A 14,693-nucleotide genomic window follows, 5' to 3' on the forward strand; every position below is an offset into this window, starting at 1 on the left:
AGGGAACAGGGAAATGTCTCCTCCCCTGGGGGCGGAGCGTGGATGTCGGGCTATACACTGAGATTTCTCTCACAGTATATGCCGCGGACATCTGCGGCTGGCAGCCGGCCAGATAAAATGTCTGTCGGTCTGACAGACATTTTATCTGGCCGTGTATGCCCAGCATTACATATGGTGGAGTCGAAAAGTGTTGCTTATTCACACAGTTTTATCTAGTGAGATTAAAGGGTACATACTTGTTTTCCACAATATAAAATAACATTTTATCTGTAGTGAAGTTAGCTGCATCAAACACACAGTGCATGTTTTAGGTTCGTCCAGTACTGTAGGTTAAGTAAGCAGCAAGAAATGTACATTTACCATAGACTGTACAAGACTTTAGTTCTTCTACAAGCACCCGGTGGCTTACTGGACAGCAAACATGCTATTGTTTTTGTTTTCATGGTTACCTAGTATATTTAAGCTCTTAGAATAAAGACTGGAAACTTACAAATATAACATAACCAGCCAATATAACACATACACATGCTCAGTCTGCGTCATAAAAGCAACCTAGCTTTTGCAGGAGCTACTGACAACACTGGAGGACACACAGACAGCACTTGGAACCAGATTCACTGACAGGACAGACAGAAACACAAACAGGATGGGACAGGACAGCGCTCACTCACAGAGCTGTGCTGGGTGCCTCCTGATGTCATAGAGTAGACACTCAGCACATGACTGGTATGTTCTGCTGCTACCTGAATTAGGCAAAGCCCTTCCATCTGCTGACAGTCCCCTGTAGTGCCTGAAACTCCTGTATGACAGGGAAGACATACCCCTGTTTACAGCATGTAGGGGTGGGGGTGGGTTGGGTTCTGGACAACAGCAAACAACCTAAGGGTGACACTGGTCATTTTTCTATCAATTAACGTAATTCTTCGTTTTACTTTTGAAAGGACACAAAAAATGCAATTTGCTTATGCAGGAGTCATTCTAGCTGCAATGGTTTATCTTGTAATTATTATACTGCTTCATTAATGCAAATGTGAAATAATAAACAACATGTAACTGTTGAAAATACAAATTAGTAAGAAAGGGGGGACTTGCCAAAAGTAATACTAGGGTCACTCCGTGTAAAATTGTACAATTTTGAAAACTGTCGCCACTTGACCATCTCAGATTTTGATGAAATTTTGCATGAAGGTTGGTGTATATGTAGGACTAACTTTGGTAAAGTTTCAGTTCACAGTATGCAATAGTAGTGGAGTTGTGGCTCTGGTAGTGGAGGTAGTTGAAACTGTCACCAACTCCACGGTGCACAATCAGCAATGTTAAAGTAATTGCTGGGGCAGATCTATGAGAACAAACGTTGTAAAAGTGCACATGCTTATACAACAATCTGTCTTTTTGGTGGAGTTCAGCTGTCCTTGTCTCCAAAGGAAAACATTTTAGTATGACATTAGTATAGCCAACTATCCAAGTGGACACCATCACAATCATAAAATAACAGACTTTAAAGATACTTCGTTCCAGTGATAATGTCATCTAAACTTGCTTTCACAAATCGAGCGTTCCATTTTCCGCCATCTTTGAAGTCCAATAGCAAAAATTAAGCATAACCGATTTTCTTGAAACATTCATTAAAAAGAAAGATAACCGAGGTTCGAATAGATCAGAGGGCACATAAAACCCCTAGGCAGGGATGCGTGGGGTTAATAAAGTTAGGTAGGGGAGTGTTAGTTTTTTTATGGTCAGATTGACATTAGGTTAGGATTGGTGGAGTGTTGTGTAAGGGGTGTGGTTAATAGGAGTGTGGGTAGGTCAGCAATGTTACACTGCCTCTTTGGAATCTGATCTGCAAGCTGCACAGTCACAAGGTTGTAATACTCTGGTCTTTGTTTTTGGTATTTTTCCCCCTTTTACTTCTCATACATGTCTTTCCTGCTTTCATCTTTATCTCTTATTCTTCTTATTCTGATCTATTCTTTCCTGCTTTGCTGTTTCTTTATCCTATCCATTCCCCTCTACAGTATACCTTGCCCCCTGGCACGACCGTTTTTTGTCCCTGGATGATGCTGCAGATCTGGGTTTCATAGTGCCCCCCCCCCTTTCCATCCTCACTTTGTGAGGCTGTGAGCTATAACTGCTTGATCTATCTTTAGGTGAGCTATTACCGCATGGGCTATCTCTGTGTGAGCTATGTTTATGTGAGCTATTACAGCCCTGTACCCCTCACAGCGCAGCAAGGCATGCTTGCTGCCATGGGTTTCCCATTGCCTTCAATTGTAATATAGTTCCAGCTGGTCACGCTGGTGCTGCCGCACTGGATTCTGGGTCTATTGCCGGACAGCTGGTGGCAGTGGGGGTGCTCTGACACCCCTACGGTCTTTGCAGTCTGGGGGTAAGATTTAGCACCTCGGCTGCACCTGCGGCATACGTCACACGGGCTCAGCAGTTAAAAAATGTGTGTGGGCTCGCCCTCCTTTTCTTTTATACAAAGCAAAAGCTATTAGCAGTGCATGCATATTCAGTAATAACAGGCTGAATGATACGCACAGTGGTAAGGGCGCTATTAAGTTGGTCCTTTCGGGCATTAGGTATATGGTTACGAATGTGGCAAGTTATGTATCGGTAAGCCAACAATTTAATATATTAAAAAATGACTGTAGGGAGGCAGCTGTATTCATATCTGGTTGCAGGCAAAAAGCAGTTCTCCAGTGCTCATGTCAGCCGCAGCTCCTGGGCTAGGCTGTGGGAATATGTAATGTACAGGACTGGGAGGTTCCCTCGCTGCTCTGTGTCAGGAGACGGCGGTCTTATGCTCGCTTGTTGTTTGTGTTATTGTGAGGGATCATTTCATACATAACCCACGACTACAAGGCTGTGGTGTATCTCGTTTCTCGGCCATATGCCGTTTTTCTCAGAAGCTTACCAGCCCACCTCCGCACATATTTTTATTTGGTCTATTCACAGCGGCTGGTCATTGTCAACAAACCAGTTTTTATTCATCTAGTCATACAAAACAGTTTTATTAATCAATACTATTGGTAGAGCACTTATTTCATACATAAATGCAGTGCATTTTTTATACATGTTAAATGCGTTACAGCACATGTTATCATTATTACCAGTTATTTATATAGCGCACACATATTCCGCAGCGCTTTACAGAGAATATTTGGCCATTCACATCAGTCCCTGCCTCAGTGGAGCTTGCAATCTATGATCCCTACCACAGGCTCACACACACACACACACACACACTAGGGTTAATTTATGTTTGGAGCCAATTAACCTACCAGTATGTTTTTGGAGTGTGGGAGGAAACCGGAGTACCCGGAGGAAACCCACGCAAGCACAGGGAGAATATACAAACTCCACACATGTAGAGCCGTAAGCCAGCATGTCAGAAACCACGGTGCCTTTGGCCCTTTGTTCTGCGGCTCTTCTGCACGGTTCCTTATTAGATTATTGCATTAAGATTTTGTCATATGACCTTCATTTATTACAGCAAACATTCATGTTATAGTCATGCACATGGTTGACATTCGAAAATTATAAGTCAGTACGCACAATGAAGTTATATTGATTTAATATTAATACAAGCAATTAATTACCTCAATCTTAATAAGACCGTATCGTCCATTAAAGTCATTTATTACAGCAAAACATTAATGTTTAGTCATGCACATAGATAAGAAAATAAGTGCAGCAGAGAAGTGTTGATAAGGAAAATATGTATCATGGAGTATTCATCAGTTAATCGATCACAAATGTGTTCTTGCACACTATTACTAATATCACACTATTACATACTTGCTATTTCATAAATCTACTAAATGACATTACATGGGTATCCCTAAGTTTCATAGAGTTTGGGAGTGTCTTGGGACCCTATGACCACGAAGGGACTTGAAGTGTGTGCCGCTCCCCCTCCGACCATGCGCTCAAGTTGGAGTCAGCTTGTGAATGGTATCACGGGCTCATAGTCTAAAATCAAGTATTAGGAGCCTATCATCTCCTATCCTGTTATTCTTCACTTGTTTACTCTCTTTCTCTGTTATAAAATGTTTGGACCACCCTTTTGGTCATAAGTGTGCATGCATAGGAACACCACGTGTCGATGCGTCATTTTTCTTTTGCCCATATGATTTACCCTTAAACTTTCTGTAGTTGAATTGTATTAATCCCTGTACAGTAATTTATGCTCTTTACCTGTAGCCGGTGCTAGGACCATTTCGTTCTGGGGTATTTTTTCTTTTGTCCGTATAATTTTCCCTTATACTTTCGGTAGTTGATTGCATTTTATTCACGTAGGGTTTTCTGGCCCTTTCCCTATAGCCGGCGCCTGCAGTTGGTTTTTCTTACCCATGAGTGGGTGCTTTTCCATACCGTTTTAATTTGAGAGCTTTGTCTAATACATTGTGAGGTCATACATAAGGTACATTTATGCAATAACTGCTGGTGTGATTTCAATTATCCCCTCAGTGGTCCAGTTCCTCCTCAGACTCATTATCTGGCCTTTGGGAATATTTGTTATATACTTTACATTTTGGTGTTGAAAATGTTTTATATGCCAAATATGGTTCATAGGATTTAGGCGAGCTACACATTTTTGCATGGTAGTCTCATCCCTATTCCAATTGAGACCTAATCATATATATTTATTTTATATACAGATACAGGTTCGACCCGAGTCCACCCCCACATGCAACGCTCTTCAAAATACACCATATCTTATACACGCACACCCCCTTTTTATTTTACAAATACATGTTCATAGGATTTAGGTGAGCTACACAGCTTACATTGCATCTGATCCCCATTCATATATACCTAATCATATATTTATATATAAATCTTACATAGGGAAACAGGTTTGACCCGAGTCCACCACACCCACATACAACGTTCTTCTAAGCACACCAGGGGCCGAGTGTGATGGGGTGAGAGTTTGGAAAGTGTGAGAGTTTAGCAGTAAACTCTCACATTGGTTGAGTTTTATCTTCAAAATGGGAAAACATCTGAATGAGATTTTAAATCGTGAGAGTTTTCTAAGTCTAAAAAAAACCATGCAAGTTCGCTCTGTTACTTTGTTTTTGGACTCTATTACATTGACAAAAAAAGTGTCAGAAGCTCTCACTTTTCTGGGCTCTCACTCTGTTACATTTGGCCCCATATGTAATACACAGCCCTATGTAATAACGGGACACGCCCCTGGCTTGGGTTTCCCCGGGCCGTGGTTTGTGGTCTCCTAATGGCTTGGAGAAGCTCGGTCAGTGTTTATGCGGGGTTGCATATATCGGGGAATACTACATCCCTGGATTCAGGAGCCATCACTGTGTTGCTTGTGTCAGTGGGGGTGTTTTTGAGGCCCCTGCTGTCATAACAGTCGGGGGCTCTGTTTACAACAAGGGTTGGCATTGTTTGCTTCCCCTACCATCCGATATGTCGGCGTGCTGAGTCCACTAATTAACCAGCTAGGTATGATTTGAGGCTGTTGTTCCTTGTGTCTCGTTTGCTCTTTACACTGCTGCGCCTGCGCATACGGTTCATTGCTTAATGCAAAGAACCCTGAATTTCGATACTGCCCCTGGTTTTTCTTTTGTTTCAGACATCGATGTGGCCGGATCCCCTCCTACCGCCACCCCAGGGATCGATATTGTCGCTTCTGTTGTTGCCAGGAATGGAGTCATCAGCGCAGATGATACCCTGTTCAATTCTCAAGCCGCCATGGAGAGTTTTCGCATGTCGGTCCTTGGCTCCTCAGTCCTATGATTGCCTATCAGACTTTGTGGCAGCATTGAGAGTCTTTCTGGCAGTCTCAACTCGGCAGGAGATACAGGCTCTATGATGATGGAAGTCCTATGCCTATATTCATGTGGACTAATGATGTGTAATGTTGGTTTGTGGACTTGAGTGCTCCGGCCAACTTGCCACCTTTCCGGTGGGGGTCTCGAGGGATTTTGCGCTATTTTTTGCCCTGCTTAGGACAACGTTTGGCTAATGCTATAGTTTAACTTCGTGTAAACAAATAAACAACAAAAATATGAGAATGACATTACTAGGCAATATAAAAAGATCCAGCAGGTTTTTTGTAGGTTTTTACCTCGGGTCAAGTCCTCCTTCCCCCCCTTTCCCTCCCCCCCATCACCTCCCTCTGCAATATGTCATAATCACCATACTCATGTATGTTTCATGTATTGCAGGTGGTTTACAGGATTACAGCTCATTTTGTTTATCGGACACTTGTTTATATTTTGGGCAGGTCATCCCGCTTTGCTAGTTTGGGTTGGGAAGCATTAGTGCCCTGTATACGGACGTCAGCGGGGGACTTTGGTTCTCCTTTGGTCTTAGCAATTCACCTGGGAGGGAATGATTTGTGCCGGCAGCTGTCGCTTTACCTGTGGCACACTATTTGTTCATGATTTGGGTGGGTTGCTTGGCTTTGGCCAGATGTCGTGATATTGTGCTAGCCTTTCCTGGTGATGTAGGTGCATGGTTGGGGAGGGGTAGATTTGTGGAGCATCACCCTTTAATGGGGTACAAGATGCCTAGCAGGGACAAATTTCATTTATAGAGTGTTTTTTGTTCGGTGTGGTGAGGTTTTAGAGGGTAGGTTGTATGGTGGCGGGCATGTTCCAAAATTGGGAACTTGCGTGGCGGGAAAGAACGGCAGTCTCTATAAAGCGTCCACCTTGCTGCAGTATGAGCGGTGCGCCTCCTTCAATGCACTGGTTAGGCTGATTTTACCCTACTGGGGTCAGCGGCACCTCTCGTCGGAGAGGGCTAAAATAGTGCATTGGGATGGGGCTGGATACCGTCTCACTTGCCAGAGAGGGATATCGGCCCTTGCAAGTTTTATATCACTATTACACTTGAATTGGGATAGTGGTCCGTTCAGTGAGTGTTTTACATCTTTGCCTGTCAAGTGTGGGGCGTCAGGTTACTGGCCGTTCTTTATTATGCCACCATACTCGGATTGTAAAATAAATAAAGCTGACCATATATTTTTGATCGCATATATACTTGGTCTGTCTCTTTATTTTATTTAAGTTGGTTAAATAACTTTAAGATTGCACGCATTATCTGCCGATGGGGATTTTATGAATGTATATGCAACAATATAGAAACAAATACAAAACAAGCTATGATTTTCACTAACTTATTGTTACATTAAAGTTGTATTGCAAATTAACAATTTAATCTAAATTTTGTAAAAGTAGCCGTGACCAATTTTTTTGATAACTTTCATCTTATTTTAACTAAAAAACTAGTCTTTAGGAGTCCAAATAAATATTTTTAAAATGAGCACTACAAGTTGTATAGCTGTGCTTAATTACAAGATTCAAACTCTCCTCGCCTTATAGTGAGAGCCATTTAAACAAGCCTCGTTGTCCACAATATCAAGTATGTTATAGTTTAAAGTCTGCTCTTTTTAATGAATGCTGTTTCAAGCTATTTTTTGCTATTGGACTTCAAGATGGCAGAAAAAGGAGCGATTTGTGAAAGCAAGTTTAGATGACATTATTACTGGAACGAAGTAACTTTAAAGCCTGTTATTTTATGACTGTGATGGTGTCCACTTGGATCGTTGGCTATACTAATGTCATACTAAAATGTTTTCCTTTGGAGATATGGGCAGCTGAATTCCAGAAAGAAATGTACACAATGGATTTTTTGGCCTAATTTGGCCTCATACTGTCAAAATAGTACATGTTTGTAAGTCTTGAGGCAGCGATTTTTGAAATCAGCATACAAAGTTGTATAAGCATGTGCACTTTCACACCTTCTGCTCTCATAGATCTGCCACAGCAATTACTTTAACATTGCTGATTGTGCACTGCGGAGTCTGTGAGCATTTCACCTACCTCCACTACCAGAGACACAACTCCACTACTATTGCATACTGTGAACTGAAACTTAGCCAAAGTTCTACATATACACCAACCTTCATGCAAAATTTAATAAAAATCGGAGATGGTCAAGTTGGGGCCCCTGGTCCACTTGACATGGAATGACCCCTTATTAAAATCTATGACTGATTTATTTGTAGTAAACAATATGTTTGCAAAGATCATCTGTAACCGAGACTCACCAGATTCATAAAACTAGAGGCTCTACTGAAAATGACTTAATGTATTGTATTAAAGCACCCCCACTTTTATAATGCCACAAAGTATTGCCTCTGCAGAAAAAAATTGCATCATTTTATTATAGGTCATGCACATAACACCAGGCTGGATATAAAATACACTTGGCCCTGTGTTTAAAACTTGCATTATGAAGAGGGAGCACTAGACCCAGTTGGTAGCTCCTGACAGCAAGTAATGGGCAGAGAAAGGAACATAATATAGGAATCACTGCTCCAATACGTGCAGTAGGTAACTGAGGATCCAAACGGACACCCATCACATCCTACATGTTAGTCACATGCCTCCCGGCTCACTGAATTTCATAACTGCAGCTAGGAATGGATTACGCAGGCATCAGATACCACTTCCGACAATGAGTGGGCTAGCTAGTGACATCCTTTGGATGTGGCACTCAAAGTGTTATAATTACATCATCAAATCAATAAAGAACTAGTTGTTTAATGACTTCCAAGAGCAGAGGTGCAAGATACAGCACCTTCATACTGCAGATGCTCTATGAGTGTAGTGCTAGAATAATTTTTGGCTATAAACATTACCTCTGAAAATCCTCCTTAATGCTGTCCCACTAACCCTAAAACAAAACTGACATACGAGAGAGCTACTAATAACATTAAAGAACACAGAGCCTTTCATGATGTTCTTGTAATTGTGTAATTGAGGATATTTGAGATAAAGCTGGGGGGGGGGGGGAGGGGGTGTGTGTGTGTGTGTGTGTGTGTGGTGGGGGTTGGAGTAGAATCTTCTTATGCATAACCAGACACAGTGCATAGCAATTATTAATAACAAACTGTTCTTTAAATTGTTAAACAGTGGAAGCACAAGATTCCCAAATTACACATAGCCAAATATTCCCGATTTTTTTATTTCACAGAATACTAGGGGCCGGATTCAATTAGATGCGGTAATTTACCACATGGGTAAAAGGGTGGTGGCCCCGTTTCCTCATGCGGTAAATTCCCCACTAACGCGCGTTAACTATTAAAATCCGGGATAAGTTCCCAGAGCTATGGGTTAACATGATCGTGACACCCACCATCAGAGCATTTAATGCAGATTTTTGTTTGAGCCTCTTCTAATGGTGCATAAACACGGTCAGATTTTCTTTCAGAGTTGAACGATAACGATTTTAAAAATAGTTCATATCTGAAAGAAAATCTGACATGTGTGCCTACAACGATGAACGATGCGCGTTCCAGTTTGTCAGATAACGATATCTGACATCCAACGTGTTTGCAGTCAGATATGGTCGATTTTCATTCATTTTAATACTGTCAAAAATCGGAAGAAGTTTGTAGTTCATGAAATGGTTGGTAAAATGGTTAAAATCATTCATCTGACCGTGTGTATGCACCATAACAGACATTTGTGTTAACTACAGTCTGAAGGGCTGATTGCTAATTGAATCCAGCCCTAGCTGTTTTTTAAAATTCTAATTAGGAAATGAATTTCAGCGTGAGATGCTGCAAGACATCACCTCAATGTTCAGCTTATCACATTACCGCATATTACAATAGGCAATCTGTACCCATTTTTAGTGGCAAATGTTACCTAGTGGCTGCAAAGCTGCAGTCCCCCCAATAAAATCCCCCCCCCCATTGAAACAGTCTTCTGTCAGTGGATTCCTATTAGAAGTGCTATTTGCTTATCATAGCCAGACAGGCAGCCCCAGGGGGAGGTGCTTTCTCCCCCTGGGACTGCCAGTCCTGACCGCACTAGCAGAGAGGGCAATTTTCATGGGAAGCCACTCCTCTGCCTTTTAGTGACCCCTATCCGGCTTCTGGGTCTGGAGCCCATGCAGTCCTTAGAGGCTGGGTTTGTTGCGGGCCCTGCCAGATGCATTGTGCATACACAAGACACGTGGCAGGCGCCAAAGAGAACAGGTGCCGGACCGCTGCTCGGACTGAAGTCCCCCTCACATAAAAAGGTAGAAGCCGCCACTGCTCATTTACTGCGCACCTCTATGTCTTGCTGAAACTATCGAAACTAAGGACCTGATTCAGACCCGTTCGCTAGGATGCGTTCACTCGTAGCCAGACGATTTTCGCATTGTGCACATGTGTACGAGAGAATGGGAAGCATTCGCTCGCATAGACAGCCCAGCAAAGTGAGTGCCAGGAGAAGCCGTTTGTGGGTGGTGACAGGGGCAGGCCATTAAAAACGGGGGTGTGGAGTTGCAAATGCAGGCGTGCCTGAGCGTCTCAACACCGTTTCAGAGGCGTGCATATTTTATAGACAGCATCATAGTACACGTCGCCTGGCTGATTTTTACACTGAAGTGCTCGCAGTGCTTGCGGTAGGGTATGGTCAGCCTCAAGTGCTGTGATTGCATCCGATGTACCGATGGTTGCATACACTTCCTGGAGATGACGTGTGCAAGTGGACATCTTAAGACAGGCTAGTAAGCGTCTGCATGCACAAAGCGTTCGCACGCCAAGATACGATGGGCGTGCTAATACCTTGCCGTGCGATCTCCTGCCTTCTCAAATTTGCATACGCATGGAGCAGGTCTGAATCAGGTCCTAAGATGGAAGCACACAATTCTTTAAAATGTCATTGCATGATGTAGGTTTAAAACAGTGGCGTAACTAGGGTATTTGGAGCCCAGTGCAAAATGGAAAATGGAGCCGCCGCGCCCCCCCCCCTCCGTTAGTGCGCTTCGGGAAAACGGGCGTGGTCACATGCCACAAGGGGTGTGGCCACTGAAATATGGGGCGTGTCAACATGACACACACCCCTTTCTCGTCACTCTGGTAACATTCCTTTCCATTACATATGCACCTTAATTCCTCGAATAGTAGTGCCCCTCTTGCAATGCCCTTGTAGTAGTGCCCCTTATGCAATGTCCCCAGTAGCAATGCCCCATGTAGTAGTGCCCTTTATACAGTAGAGCACCCTTACACAGTGCCCCTAGTAGAGCACCCTTATACTGTGCCCCCCCTATGCATTGCCCCTTATACAGTCCCCCTTATGCAGTGCCCCCCAGTAGTGGTCCCCCTTATGCAGGTCCCCAGTAGTGCCCCTTATACAGTGCCCCCCAGTAGTGATCCCCCCTACGCAGTGCCCCAGTAGTGATCCCCCCTATGCAGTGCCCCCATAGTGGTCCTCCTTATTCAGTGTCACAGGCCAGTCGCTGCAAAACAGACAAAGACATGACATACACACACAAAACACTCACTGACTTCCCTAAATCCCCACTTCTGCTGCTGTCTGCTCCTCCGTCCTCCCGCTAGGTCCAGCTCGGTACTATGGGAGAGACGTCATGACATCTCTCCTATCGCCCACTGCAGGAGCCGGAAGGCGGAGCTCATGAGTGAGCTCCAGCCCGGCTCTGGCAGTGGGTGCAGCAGCCAATGAGAGTCTGTCTGATTTGTGTGTAACTGTGTAGTGCGGACCGCACTCACTGCAGTCTGCACTACACTGAGTAAATAGGGGCCCCCCTTACGGCACCCAGGGCACGTGCCTCGGCAGCCCTGCCCTAGTTAACCACTGGGTTAAAATTTCCCTTCACTGGAACTAAGTGGCACAGGTCAAACCCTGAAAATGCCCCAAACCATTTTTCCTCCTCTACCAAACTACAGTTAGTTTTATGCCCAGCGCTAGCAGAGTCTCACGGGACCTGGTGCACTGAGAGGTATTTTTTAGTGTGACTACAGCTAAGATGTGTAAGGACACATCTGTAGAATGTGGTCTATGACCATATACTAATTGAGTTCTATTCAAAAGGGCGGTCTTTGGAAACTGCCCCGATTTTTTTTTAAATGAAAGATAGCACCGAAAGGGATTTATATTGCTTGGGGCAAGTATACAATTATACAGTGTAGTCATGCACATAGCCAAGATGACTATACACTAGGCAATATTTTACACGATTTGCCAGATTTTGACACATCAGAACGACAAATCGTGAGTGTCCACTCGCGAATACGATGCGCGTACCCGCTGGTCGTACATCACATCTTCAGATCTTGCCTGCTGCAGGTAAGATCTGCCAATCTCGGACAAGATGCATTGGAAAAAGTTAAGGATGCACGATAGATCGTTTGTCACATTGGACACTTTTTAACACCAAATCGTGTCCAGGACTGCCGGGGAGCTGCTGGGGAGAGTTCAAGGGAAATCGGACACAACATCGCATCGTGACCACATAGCATAGTGTGTAGGCACCTTTAGATCACTTGCTCATTGGTTTCTTCACTGTAAGCAACCACTTTGTTACAAACTACTGTAAAAGGGCAAACAAAAAAAGAAAGAAACCTGGAGCTCTTATCCAAGTTGAGTAACATGATGCATTGAAGTTAGGCTCTGCTGCAGGTTCAAGATATATGCAAGGAAGTATGTGGAGAGATAGACAACATATGCATTATGTAATTCTTTTATTAATTAAAACAATAATAGAGATGGCATATTTACATTTTATTTCAAGTCATCGTATGTTGTCGGGTTGTATCATGATCTCCTCAAATTTCAGCGCAGCTTGATATCTTGACACTTTGTACAAATAATAATAATATTAACAGCCACACGTCCAATAGGATCATAGATCGGTGGTTCTTGGTGGTTAAATCGGACATAATCTAGACACACTGTTTCACTTTAAGAAAATTACGCACACTGGCTGATATTGGTCAACTCCCAACAACTTTCCCACCATGCCCAATAATGTTCTATTTTTATTTCAGCCATTAGTTGTGATACAGCAGTATTGGTGGAAGTTTTAGCGGTGCCAATATTATTTAGGTGAGCGCTCCTGTAACAGGAATTGGCTGAGCGGAGAGAGAGAAAACAGCATTTGGGAGGCAGAGAAAGGAGGAATTGAGAGGTTGCCCAGGCTTATAACAGAACGAGGGACTTGGGGTTAATACTATCAAATCTATTTTTTGCTTTATACACACGATCCGTCTCAACTTTTTTTTTCCTGCCAGGACAAGCCCATTGATTACAATACAAAATAGAATTGTATACCATTAACTAGAATACAAATGTTTTGTAGACTGCTCACCACAGTAGGTTAGGGTTTGTACACTGCTCAGCTGAGAACTGGCTGCATAACTGTACACTGGTCATGTGGGAACAGCAGTATTCTATGTAAAAATCATACCAAATTATACAGAAGCCAACCCCCAGTATTTACAAAGACTTGCTCCTTTTCAGCAGAGTGAGCACACAACACTCAGCTGCTGTTACTTTGATATTAGGCAAATCTTTTGAGAACTATGAAAAATAGTAATTTATAAGGGAGCTCTCAGCAGTAACAAACTGTCAGGTCAGCTGGCCACCTGCTAATGTGGACATCATTCAACTGCACCAATTTGGCCACATGAACCTCAAACTGCTGTAGTGTTCATTCTAGCATCCTGCACCTGTCACAACCCTGGCAGTTCCTCTTTCCTGTCTGGGGTGTCGCTCTCTGCGCTGGTGGTTCTAGCACACTCTGGTCCGTATCTCAGCAATTTGTGGTATCAGCTGAGAGTGCTAGAAGCAACAGAGCACTCTGTTCTCACCTCAAGAATAGCAAAAGGCTTCTTACTAAGTGTCATCTTATTATGATCAAAAGCATCAGAAAATATTTGTGATTAATTATTGATTGATTCTAAATCTTTATGAAAAATTGCCATTCATTGCAAGTCACCACATGTACAGTTTTCAGAAAGGTTTGTTTGTCCATAGTTGTCAAACATCTAAAGCTGGGTACACACTATGCAATGTGTGTACCCAGCGATGACACGATGCGATGGAACAAAACTTGTTCCATCACACCGTGCCATCTGTACATACTGCATGATGCGCGATGTGTGGTTCCATGCAGCATTTGGCAGCATGGTGTTGTTCATCGCACTGTCCTATCTGCGGTGCAGCACAGCAGATGGCCCGATGCGATGATTGGCCAGCGGGCACATGCGATCAGGTGTACACACTATGCGATCCACACAATGTATCGAGCCGATCTGTGTCATAATGCTATATGGTGCGAGGGATCGCAAAGTGTGTTCCCAGCTTAAGATTCATAACCCAAGCTTCATAGAAAACAGATTATAACCATCACACACTATCTTAACACGTTATTTTCCACCCATGACAAGTTATTATTTCAAGGTTTTGAGGTTTAGCTCAGAGCGATTAGGCGTATGTGCTAGGAGAACACACATACATATAAACACATGGCTGTATATTTATATGAGCGACTTTAATATTGGATACCTTGAAATACAAATAAAATAAATTACATAGTTGGACTGATGCCCTGTGTGTGTATTCTGAGACCACCCGTATCTGCACATTGGGCAAAACAGATTAATGGGCAAATGTCCTGCTGTTGCGATGCCAGAGGTGCAGACTTTTCCCTCTCACACTTTCATGATGTAATTGAAGATATTTGAGATAGAATCTTCTTATGCATAACCAGTCACAGTGCATAGCAATTGTTAATAACAAACAGTTCTTTCAATTGTTAAAACAGTAGAAGCACAAGATTATAACAAACAAATTTCCAGAATACTAGGGGCCGGATTCAATTAGATGAGAGAAGTGTGCAACACATTTTAAATTACTGGT

At 43.1% G+C, this 14,693-nt stretch overlaps 1 protein-coding gene across 1 annotated transcript in view; it reads right to left on the reverse strand.

Annotated features, from left to right (window-relative positions):
* The window catches only part of RPS6KA1 (ribosomal protein S6 kinase A1), a 142,581-nt gene that overhangs the window by 113,324 nt on the left and 14,564 nt on the right, over positions 1 to 14,693 (reverse strand). The window lies entirely within an intron of this gene.

Source organism: Taudactylus pleione, unplaced genomic scaffold, assembly GCF_031769625.1.
Source record: "Taudactylus pleione unplaced genomic scaffold, aTauple2 ptg000305l, whole genome shotgun sequence".
NCBI classification, from domain to species: Eukaryota; Metazoa; Chordata; class Amphibia; order Anura; family Myobatrachidae; genus Taudactylus; species Taudactylus pleione.